Genomic DNA, 12648 nt, shown 5'->3' with positions numbered 1-12648 from the left:
ACTGAAAGAGACATGTAACATATATATCAAATATAAACTAATTGAACAAATATATTAACAAAAATATATCATAAAACATTACATTAACATGAATAGATGCCAGAGAGTAAGGTTAATATTTTAATTATTTAAAAATATAATTATATATATATATAAATTATAAAAATTAAGAACTAAATATAATAAAAATATATATCAAAATAAAATAATAAATATTTACATTTCTAATGCGAATAATGAAATTAACTTTTAAATTTAAAATAAGCCATAGACAAAACATCAAAAAGTATCTAATAACATGTGAATAACAAAAGTAAACTAACTAAATAAATGAACAATTTTTTTGCAAACGTAAATCATTAATTTGTAATAGACGTATACACATTATTGATACTCAAATCTATTTTATTTTTAGTATGCATCCTCTCAAATATTGATCCATTAACAAGATGGAATTTTAGTTGGACTAAAATTGTATTTAAATTGGAATATCACTTTCATAATATATTCACTATTCATCTGAACATTCATGAATATATATTACAATACTCTAAATATAATAATAAATCAAACCGAATTACATATTGGATCATCTACCAGCTCAACCGATAACCAGATCTCGGGTTTTAGCGGTTGTTGCGGGTTTTATAGATCTTTTAAATAACAGTTTTTAAAAAAAAAACTAAAATGGATTACATATGAGCCACCGAATTTGCCAATTTTACTGCGGGTCGAATCGGGTTTCAAAACATTGAATATAATGTTCCATTTGTAATATTTAAGTGTAGATACAATTAAAATACAAATTTATATCAAATAAATTTGGAATGTTTCGAAAATGATCCCGCGCTTTGAAAGCGCGGGTCAAAATCTAGTTTATTCTGTTAAAACAGAATCATTCTGAAAAAATCACCATACAAAATTGTTATAGATGAACCAATTCATTAGTAACTCAACAAAGCTAATATATATATATAGATATTATATTTTCTTTCTCTAACGAATTATTTAAAATCCTAATTGTGTGGTTCATAAACCAATATTTTATAGATTTGTTTTCAAATGTTATACCAACATTATGATAATGTAACCATGTTATCTCTTCCCGTTGCATATTACTTTGGATTTAACATAAACATCTTCAAGTATTAAGCAGTCACTTTTATGCTAAGATAACATAACCATATATATACGGTAAACCGGTTTACATTATTATAGTTTACATTAACATATGCAGAATGGGATAAATTAAATTTAACCGATTCTATTTCTGTCCATTTAACATGGAACATTCTCATGATAATACATTACCAATTCAAACCTACCGCTATCGTGTATACTTTTATAATAAACTAACCATCTTTTATATTTTCCGTTTATACTAACGAAGATATGTTTATGATATGACTTACATAATGAACAGAAAACACTAATTAATTAAAATACTTTATATTGCCATTTTCTATCATTATTATTTTGTTGTCATCAATTTAAACAGACTTATAGTACCTCTCTGTAAACTACACTTAGCTATGCATTCATATGAACGACGAAAAACAATTATTTCTACGTGCTAAACTATCCGCCTTTGAATTCTGTAGTACATAAATGATTTTTGAACTGAGAAAATTTTCTTGGAAGGTATTGATGTCTTTCAAATAACTTGTAAAAGATAGTCATTCTTCTGGTTCCAAAATCATATTCACCAATTGAGAACAGTTTGTTGCAAACATGATCCGAAACTAACGTAAATTTCTCATACACTCCATTGCTCAGAGTAGCGCCTCCACCTCTGAATGAAGAAGGGATAGACTAGCCCTAACATTTCTTGTCCCCATCAAACCATCAAATCCTTCTAGAATACTATATCAACCTTATCATGAAAAAAATTCATTATCTTTCCAAGAACATCTGTGAAACACCATCACCCTGGAGTTGACGGTAGGTTCACAACCTCTACATTTTGTGTTGTCCTCTGTGTGTTCAACACTTGTGCTTCATCCCAGTGTATTGATTCTGTTTTTGCAAATTTGAACATTTCTCTCGGATCAATGTCTAAATTACCTATTACTTTTTTCTTGAACTGAGGATTTTGACATACATTTATAACCAAATATTTGCATCTAGACTATTAAAAAGGAAGGAGTTTTAAAAAATCTACTTACAACAAGTTTTTGCACCTATTGATTAAACTTACCTTATTATTCTCTTTTAGTTGTTACCTGAATAAAAAAAAGTATGTACATAGTTTTTTTTTTCTTTTATTTTGAAATTAAACCAATTTGTGAACATATTAAATGTGGTTTAGTTTTAAAAATTTACGTGTGAAGGAGATCAAACATGATGGTTTGACATTTTGAAATTGAACCAATTTGTGTACATATTAAATGTGGTTTAATTTTAATATTAGGACAATACTTTCACGAGTTTTACTTTGGTTAACAATTTTATATGGGTAAACAACCGACATGTTAAATAATATTAAGTTGGTTTTAATAAGATAGATTTGTTTTATGAACAATGTCTTATAACCTTTATAAAAGAACTACCTTATAGCCACCTCATAAATTATTTAGATTGCACTATTCACATTAGGGGGGGGGGGGGGCGCGTTCGGGTATCCGTTCGGGTTCGGGTCGGATATTTCAGATTTTTGGGTATTTCGGTATAGAGGTGTAGAACCCGTTCGGGTATTTCTGTACTTCGGGTTGGGTTCGGATATTTTTAGTTCGGGTTTGGTTATTTTGGATCGTATTCAGATATTTAGATTTTGAAAAAACAAAATTAAATTTTCATTTCTCAAATTTTTTGTATTTAAAAATATAATTTTCACTTAACTAATTTTTTTACTTTAAATAGATTTAATAGTTAATAGATTTCGACATAAAATTTTGAAACTAAAAAAAAATTAATTTGGTTATTGTTTTTAAATTTTTGATGTAAGTTTTTGTTAATTCTCGAAATAAAAATCTGTTGAACCTACCGCTTTGATTACGAGAAGATTAATAAGTTTCAAACATATTTGATAATAACTATTTTTAATGGGTGATAAAATATAGTCACTTTATTTGGTTGGTATATATATATATATTTTTTTTTTGTCATTTGACTTGGTTTAATTAATAACACTTTCATCTTATTTAGAATGAAATGCAAACTGTTATTGTAAGCTTCTTCCGTAATCGAGTCTTTTGGTTGTTCTGGATTTATTTATTTAGTTAAATATGCTAGCTTGATTTTATTACATGTGTTACCCATATAAAATTCCAACGTGCAGTTAACATGATAGATATTAGTTATTCGGCTATAATACTATACTAGATCTTGACCCGCCCGACCGGGCGGGTATTTCTTTTATGTTTTTATTTTTTTTTGTTTATATTAAATGATGCATTTGTAATATTGAAACATAAATTTATATTGAAAATTAATCTTTGCAGCTATAATAAAAATTAAAATTAAAATTTTAATAAAATATTTTGATATAAATTTTAAATTTCCTAATTAAAATAATATAGAGGTGGTCATATTTTTTCCAATTTCAAAATCTAAGTTTCCTTAAAGACAAAGAAAATAAATTTATAAGTACATAAAATATATAAACATATTTGGAACTATAATTTCTATTAAAATAAATTTGATAAAGAAAAATAATCTTGCTGTTGTTATTTATTTCTAGAGCTTGACCCGTGACCGTATGAATATTTACTACACATTTGTTAATATAACATTTTTAAACATAACAATTTCATTTATTACTTTAAATAATTATATTTTGTGATTTTAATCATCTATTATATCACAATGTATAATATAAACAAATCCAATATTTATAACTAATTGGACTTATATTGTGAAAGCATTATACTAATATATGAATAAACTATTTTATATTTTATTTATATGTTATATAAATTGATTATGATGTGTGATTTTTTTATTTTTTTATTTATTACTTATAAATATTAAAAATATTGAATATGTTAATACGAAATACATTAGAAAATTTATTTTGGTTATGATTTGATAAAAGAAATCTATTATTTAAATTTTGGAAAGACATTAAATGCTTAAATCTATTATTTAAATTAGGAAAAGACAAGCATGCTTAAATATAGGTTCAATAAATATCTCAATGGCATTTTAATGTAAATAAGTGGTAAAACTAAGGGGTGTTTCTATTTTGTACTTCTCTTTTAATAATATAGATTTTAAAAAAGCTTAAGTATATATAATATACACAAAAATATTCCAGATATTTCGGATTTCGGATATAAGACCGGACTCGAATTGAGACATGTCATGTCCCGGATCCGAACCTATCCTGAATTTTGTTTTGAAATCAATTTCAGTTCATTTTTCAAGTCCGGGTAAAACATTTAAGGCTAAGTGAGATAAAATTACATAAGTATATATATATATATATATATATAAAATCTCAAATAAATACATTCATAAATTATATAATTTTAAGAAATCCTATTCTTCAATATAATATAACTTTCTAATATGTACAATCTATTCTATTAAAAGGGAAACAGTCTTGATAAATCTACTTATAAAGGTTGTTTGGACCTTTTTTTTTTTTTTTTGGTCTTCCTTATATATTATATGTTATCCCTATTTAATATCACTTTGTTATCAGCAAAATAAATATTATTAATTGGGCTTTGGACATTTAACTTAAAAAGATAATTTAACTGATACAACCCATTCAGAAAATAAAATTATAAATCCAATTAACTTTTGTTACAGAAAAAAAAATTAACCAAATTAACTTTAGACCTTTTTTTTACACAATCCCAAATTATGAAGACCATTTTATACATAAATACATATCAATGTAACATTATTTAAATTGTATGGATTTCTAATAATAAAATATCTGTCACAAACTGATTATTTTTTAAAACAAAATTGATAATAGTTTGATAGAAAATTAAAAAAGGAAAAAAAATAATACTTGGGTAGATTGATAATTAATATATTTATAAATAAACTTAACAATATTTGTTAAAAGAAATTTCTTATACAAGTCAAATATATTTTAATATATCAAAAATATATAAAATAAAAAACAAATTATATTTTTTCTCAGTGGGTTAATAACGGTCTTTTTTATTTTCAGATACTTTTACTATACTCATTTTATTATATTTTATTTCACTATATATGAGTTACTAGATCTTACGGTTCGACCACAAGTCTGATTCAGATATGAAAACTCAATGAAAACATTGTACCCGACTGAAATAATAATAATAAAACAGCTTTAAATATTTTAGATATCTAATAATAAACATAAATTCATTTAATATTTGAGTTTATGGTCACCAAAAAAATATCCGCGCTTCTTAAGCGCGGATCAAAATCTAGTGTATATTAAGCCAATACTAATTAACCAAATCATTTATGTGGTTTAAAAACATAAACATATCATTATACTAGGACCGGTCCGCCCTACGGGCGGGATGATAATTTAAAAATAATTTAAATTGTTAAAGTAAATATGTTTGATTTTTGTCTAATATTTGTTTTATTTTAAAATATTTTGTTTTATATTAATATGATTCATTATTTTATTGATTGTTAATCTTTATCTACTTTCATTCGCATTACAATTAACTAATTTTTTCTTAGGATTAATAAGATTGTTTATTTGAAGTTTTATTATGTTTTTATTTCAGTGATGTAGAATTGTTGATTTATTCATTTTTACATTATTTTATATCGTGTCTCTTATTCGACTATATAATTATATATTTTATTTTTAAGTAATTGTGAATCTATGTTTATATTTACTTTTTTTTAATTGTCGATTAGAGTGTTGATCGTAGGAAGAGAATGTTATGGGTTGGTTACTATTTTTTGACTCTTTCCGTATATATTATTTATGAAATTTAAAAATGTTATTGATTAATATACATGTCCTTACATTAGAATTTGCGATGTATACTTTTTTACCTATCAATATTATGGGTGTACAATCTATTTCTATTATTTTTATATGTTTGCACACATGTTAGATAATTTATAATATAAAATGAGAGTTGTATGTGGACGAAATGTAAAAATGTAAACAGAGTGAAGAGTCTCAAAATAATAGTGATTGTAGTTTTGCAATTGATGTTGTTGCTGAAACATTAGAGTGGATGATAATTAGTGGGATGCTACCTATTGTGTCTTCGTGAACCTGTATCCAAGACATCCAAGCATTAGAGCCGGTTGCTTTCACTGCAAGTAATGAGATGTTTCAAGTACCAGTGCCAAGTAATGGGTGTTGTCAGTTCCTGTAAACGAAATCATAGGAATACGAATATAAGGATCCGGATGATACGAATATAAGCTGTTACTTATTATAAATGGAATCTCAATACCTCCAACCATCTTTGGGTCAATCTAAGCCTAAGTAGAGGGTTTGAAGGCAATAAAAAACAAACAGGAATAAGATTAATCAACAACTAAACAGATGAAAATGAATTGAAACCAGAAAGCTGTATAACACTAACTCAATTGTTGTATCACTGAATTCTAAGTCATTAAGAACATGAAAATGAGAACCGAGCAGCATATTCACATCAATCTTATAATCAAGCTCACATATCTAAAGGGAACTTTATTTTTTTTCAAAGAAAAGGTATCTCAAGGGAATTTAATACAGATGAGTGTCATAATCCATAACCACAGTGTTGTAAGCTCAGTAATACCTACCTGGTTTCCGGCTTTCCAGCGAGAGATGGACTTGCCTTGCCAATGAATTCGATGGTTCCGAGAGCAGTTGAGACCAGGGTAAGAGCTAAATCCAGATGGTGAAGAGTAAGAACTAAGTCTCTGCAGAGCATCAGCGATTCAGAGCAGTGCCAAGAACTCTATCTAATAAGAACCTCATCGCCATAAACTATTCATCAGAGAAGAACCTCTGGCGTACATGATGAAGAAACCAAGCCAGTTTTGCCGTGCTCTTGCAAAGACAATATTTTGCGTCTCTACGACTTCCCATCGTAAGTCCTGCAAAAAATATTTGTTTTCCAAATCTCTCCGACTCTTTTTTCTATCTTGTTTCCCTACATATATCCTGTTTTGACGTTTGAGTTGTTTTAAGGGTGAACTCGGAAAAAAATACGGCAAAACCTTGGGCAGAAGCTGGAACCATCGTATAACTCGCCATTAACACACCAACAGAAGCGTTATTCTTAACTTAGTCCACAAAGACCACCAAAGACCATCGTATAACTCGCCATTGATACAGCAACATAATAATAACAACCTTGACTACTTTTGAGAACAAAAAAAAAAACGTTTGGTCTTAATTCCATCCGAATTGCTGATGCTCTGTCTCAGTTTCTTCTCCCTCTAATTCATTCTCCTTTCTTTCTTCCAAGCTACTTCTCCTGGTTTTGTATTTGATCCGTTAATCAAATTTTCAACTTTGATTACCACTTCAAAGATAGATCCTAAAATTTTGAAAGTGAGGGACGAACGAAGTAATGTAATGATGAACGTATGAGGAGAGAAGAGGGAATAAAACAGAGAGACTAATAACAACAATTATTTCTATGAAGAAATTTCCATACTGAAGCAAAGTATTATGATGATTGATGAATTTCGGTGAAGCTTACCTCCTTATTTATAGAATAACTTTTGTAACTATCGAGGAGGGTGAAGGTGCTATTGAATACGAGTTAATGAAGGTGGTGGTTTAATGGAGTGAATGAGAACGTAGATGACGGAGATCCAATGAAAGCTTAGACCGGTACACCTCTTCTGGTAAGAGGCGGTGGCCTGTACTTGGATCGACGCGGCGGTGACGTCTTCTTTACGCAGACATAAGAACTGGAAACATACTTGGGTTTATACGTACAACATGAAAGCCCAGATATAATAAAGAGAAAAAGACTAAGGTAGCATTAAACCAAGTTTTTGTTCCCAAAGTAGCACTCAAGGTTCAAAGTCACAAAAATAGGTTTTATTAAAGAGGTAAATATACACTTATACCCCTTGGGTTAATTAATCTAAACCTTAGGGTTTAGAGTTAAGGGATGGGGTTTTGGAATTAAGGTTTAAAATTTTATAAAAATAAAATACTAAAATAAAAATAAAATTTTTTAAAACAGTTTCAAAAGTATTTTTAAATTATAAAAAGAAAATTTGAAAAAAAAAATAAAAAGAAATTTCAAAAAAAAATTTCAAAAAACAAATTATAAAAATTTCGAATCTGAAAACATATAATCTGAAACTATAAAAAAAAATTCTTTTATTTTTATTTTTTTTATTTTTATTTTATTTATTTTTAATTATTTTTGTTTGTTTATTTAATTTCAAACCAAGGGTATTAGGGATATTTTACCCTTTAATGAATGTCATTTTTGTGACTTTCTCCTTCTAGTGCTATTTTTGAGACATAAACTTCAAAAAGTGCTATTATTGACAATTGCCCTATAATAAAAGCCCAAACAAATTGTATTTACGTTTTAATGAAACGCTGCGTACGCGGACACGTGTCAACACTATGGACTTCGACTTTCTGACCTGGCAAAGCAGGAGAGATACCAACATATTTTTATATATATATATATATATTTTAGGTGTTGTATTTTTAAAAATATATCAATACGAAATACCTTTATATCATATCAAATTGCTTATAAATATATATATATATATATATATTTTTTTTTTTTGATATGCTATATATATACACACAAATATATATAATAATAACCTATTTCTTATACCAAATCTAAATAATAATTTCGATCATAAAATATTTTCTATAAGTATTATTGGAAAGGAATTACAATTTATGTACAGTATATTTTTATTTATTCCAAATTGTTTATATTTAATAGTAACCTATATATTATTACTATATTTACTATATTAAATATAAAGATATTTCGACAATCTTGTAATTTTCAGAGAATACTTTGGTATATTACGATAGATACAAATACATATTTTTAACATCAATCAATAAATTTAAAATCAATAATTTGATAAATGTTTCTGTAAACCATTTGTTAAGAGATTCATATGGCGACACTATAATATTTACATCATATTTTCCAAAATCTACTTCTTTATTATCGATTTAAATTATTTTATAGATTATTTATCATCACTAGGATAAGACCCGCGCCTTGCACGGGATTAAGTTATTATTTTTATTATATTTTGGAGAATGAAACAATAGTTTGGCTTCATTTGGATTACGGGTGTTCAACCCGGATATCGGGTTGGTTTCGGTTCGGTTCAGTTTTTTTCGGTATTTGGTTAGTAAAATATAACTACTATTCTAAATCCATATTTACTTTGACTTTAGTCTTTCACATACTTTTGAAAGATTTCAACTGCACGACTAAATTGATCAGCCAATCTTGTTGCTTTAAATCACTAGTGTTTATATATATATATATATATATTATTTAGTTTGAATATTTATTAAATAAAAATTCATATGCGTTATATTTTATGATCATTTGTAACTTATTATAACAAAAAAATAATCTATTGATCACAAAATTTTCAGAGTGGGAATATTCAAATTTCTAATAATATATAGACGTTTTGAAAAATTCAAATATAACATATAAGAAAAAATATAAATGTTTTTATTATATATTTAATGTGATTTTTTAATATCTTTCAATAATATAAAATTAAAATAAAAGAACTAAGATACCAAAATTGTTATCAAATATTTATTATTCATAATAATTAATTTTCATATATACGTTAATCATATTAGGTAATTTCGTAGCTTCTAATTAAGGAAAGTGGAAACAAAATTTTGGTAGATTATTTATCAATTCGATAGTTAGTTTAATAAAAAATATAATGTAAGTCAAGATGGACCAACATATTTTTCTAAGAATAGTATATTTTATATAGTCATTTATTAAATGAGAATTTATAATCATACAGTTCTATGATCATTCATATCATTTTATAACTGAATATTTAAATCATCGATAACAAAATTTTCAATGTGAAATCTTTAATAAGTTTATAATTTATAAATGTTTTTGAAAATTCATTGAAAGTTTTAATATTAAAATATTTATGTAATATTATGGCATATAGTATAATATATATATATATATATATATAAATATATATGTTTTATTATTAAATGATATTTTTACTCATATGGTTTTAAAATAATGTGTATCTTTTTATAATATTAAATAAAAGTTCATATTAATACAATTTTATGATCATTTGTAACTTATTATGACAAAAAAAATAATCTATTGATCACAAAATTTTCAGAGTGGGGATCTTCAAATTTCTAATAATTTATAGACGTTTTGAAAAATTCAAAATATAACATATAAGAAAAATATAAATGTTTTTATTATATATTTAATGTGATTTTTAAATATATTTTAATAATATAAAATTAAAAAAAGAACTAAGATACAAAAATTGTTATCAAATATTTATTATTCATTATAATTAATTTTTACATATACGTTAATCATATTAGGTAATTTCGTAGCTTTTATTTAAGGAAAGTGCAAAACATTTTTTGGTACGTTATTTATCAATTCGATAGTTAGTTTAATAAAAAGTGTAATATAAGTTAAGATGGACCAACTTATTTTTCTAGGAATAGTATATTTTGTATAGTTATTTATTAAATAAGAATTTATAATCATACGGTTCTATGATCGTTCATATCGTTTTATAACAAAATATTTAAATCATCGATAACAAAATTTTCAATCTGAAATTTTTAATAAGTTTATAATTTATAAATGTTCTTGAAAATTCATTGAAAATTTTAATATTAAAATATTTATGTAATCTTATGGTATATAGTGTTTAATATATATATATATTTATTTTATTATTAAATAATAGTTTTTACTCATATGGTTTTAAAATCATGTGTATCTTTTTATAATAAAAATGTTAAACCATTGATCATTAATTTTTAACATAATAATTTTAATAGTTTTAGTCATTTATTGTCGTTTTTAAAAATTCAAAATATAACATATACGAAAAAATCTAAATTTTATTTTTATAGCTAATTTGATTGTTTAATTTATTTTAATAATATAAAATTAAACAAAAATGATGGAGGAGATATACATTGTTATCAAATCTTTATTATTAAACTCATTAATTGTCATATATATATTAGTCATTTATGGTAATTCCGTAGGTTTTATTTAAGGAAAGAAAATATCATATCATATCATTATATCATATAGTTTGACCAACTTATGTATCTAACAACATATAAAAATCGAATGTGGACCTACTTATTTTTCAATTGAATGTAATTGACTACCTAATTGAGTGACACCTATGCATTGGGGCCTCTTTTAATTAATACAAAATTGAGGTTACATCTTTTCAAATGTTTCTCAATTAATATATAAGGGATGTGAAAAGCACAATACAAATTATATAGGCCAGAAATATTCAGACTGGACTGTAATTACTATATATATATGGACACAACACTATCATCACTGAAGACTTAATAATCCAACAAAACGTTACAAGTTAACCAAATTTTATTCTATTTTGCAAAAAAAAAATCTGCATTTTAATGCGGATATTATCCTAATTTAATTTATTTTTTCCAAACTATTTATAATAATATAAATATTACTAAAATGATATTTGAAAAAGTTATCAGTTATGGTCTATAAGTTTCAAAATACAACAAAATATGCAAGCTTATAAAAACAAAATTGATGTTTGAAAGAAATCTAAAAATTATGTCCAACAAATCCTAAAATCATTAGTACGTCCAAAATGTTGTATTGTGAATTTAGTACAAAGAAGATTCCAAATAGTTTTCAAATACAAACCTACCCCAAAATTTTAAAACGGTTGCACGATTTTAACTCATAGAGCCAATAAAATATGATGATTCTCTTGTAATAATGCTTTACAAAAACATCTAACAAATCTTAGAACAAAAAATATCCAATAGTATACGTATAAGCTTATGTCAGCATTCTTCTTCCAATACATGTTTTAATTAAAAGATTAAAACATTTTTTTTTTTGAAAAAGGGCTTTCAATACGCACGCATCTTTGTTTCTACCTGAAGAGGATGAGCGAAAAATAATAAAAAGAAAATAAAGGAAAAGGAAGAGTGGCACAACGGGCAGCTAGACAACCACCGGGCTGGCCTTGGGTGACTGATAACTTGATTTGCAATGGATATTATTATTCCTGATTTATCTTAACTTAATTGTTGAATTGCCAAATTGGTGCTTTATATATGTATTATCCTCAGATATGGGAATAATACGTAAATACTTTCAAAGCATTGAGTGCCTAGTGAAAAGAAAAACGCAAAAAAGTATGTGACAGGAGGACGCATGATGTGTTCCAACACGTCACTTAATCCACCTCGAGTCCTTGATGGTCCGATCGGAGAATGGTGATGTCACCTAAGGCTTTTGTAGGACGCGTTATCATCTCTAAAGCACATACCAAAATGTATAAAATGAATGAATCATCCATGATAATTGTTATTATAAAGTTAAGGTACGTGTATAGGCTATAAACACGTACGACTTACAAATATATACTAGTTTATGCATCAACAGATTTAAGAAGATTATATTAGGTAGACAGCATGTCAAAGTATTTGAAGATATGATTCTGTTAGAATAA

The sequence above is a fragment of the Brassica napus genome, chromosome A9 (genome assembly GCF_020379485.1).
Source record: "Brassica napus cultivar Da-Ae chromosome A9, Da-Ae, whole genome shotgun sequence".
NCBI lineage: Eukaryota > Viridiplantae > Streptophyta > Magnoliopsida > Brassicales > Brassicaceae > Brassica > Brassica napus.
The sequence above is the reverse complement of the archived record's forward strand: the minus strand, read 5'-3'. Positions refer to the sequence as shown.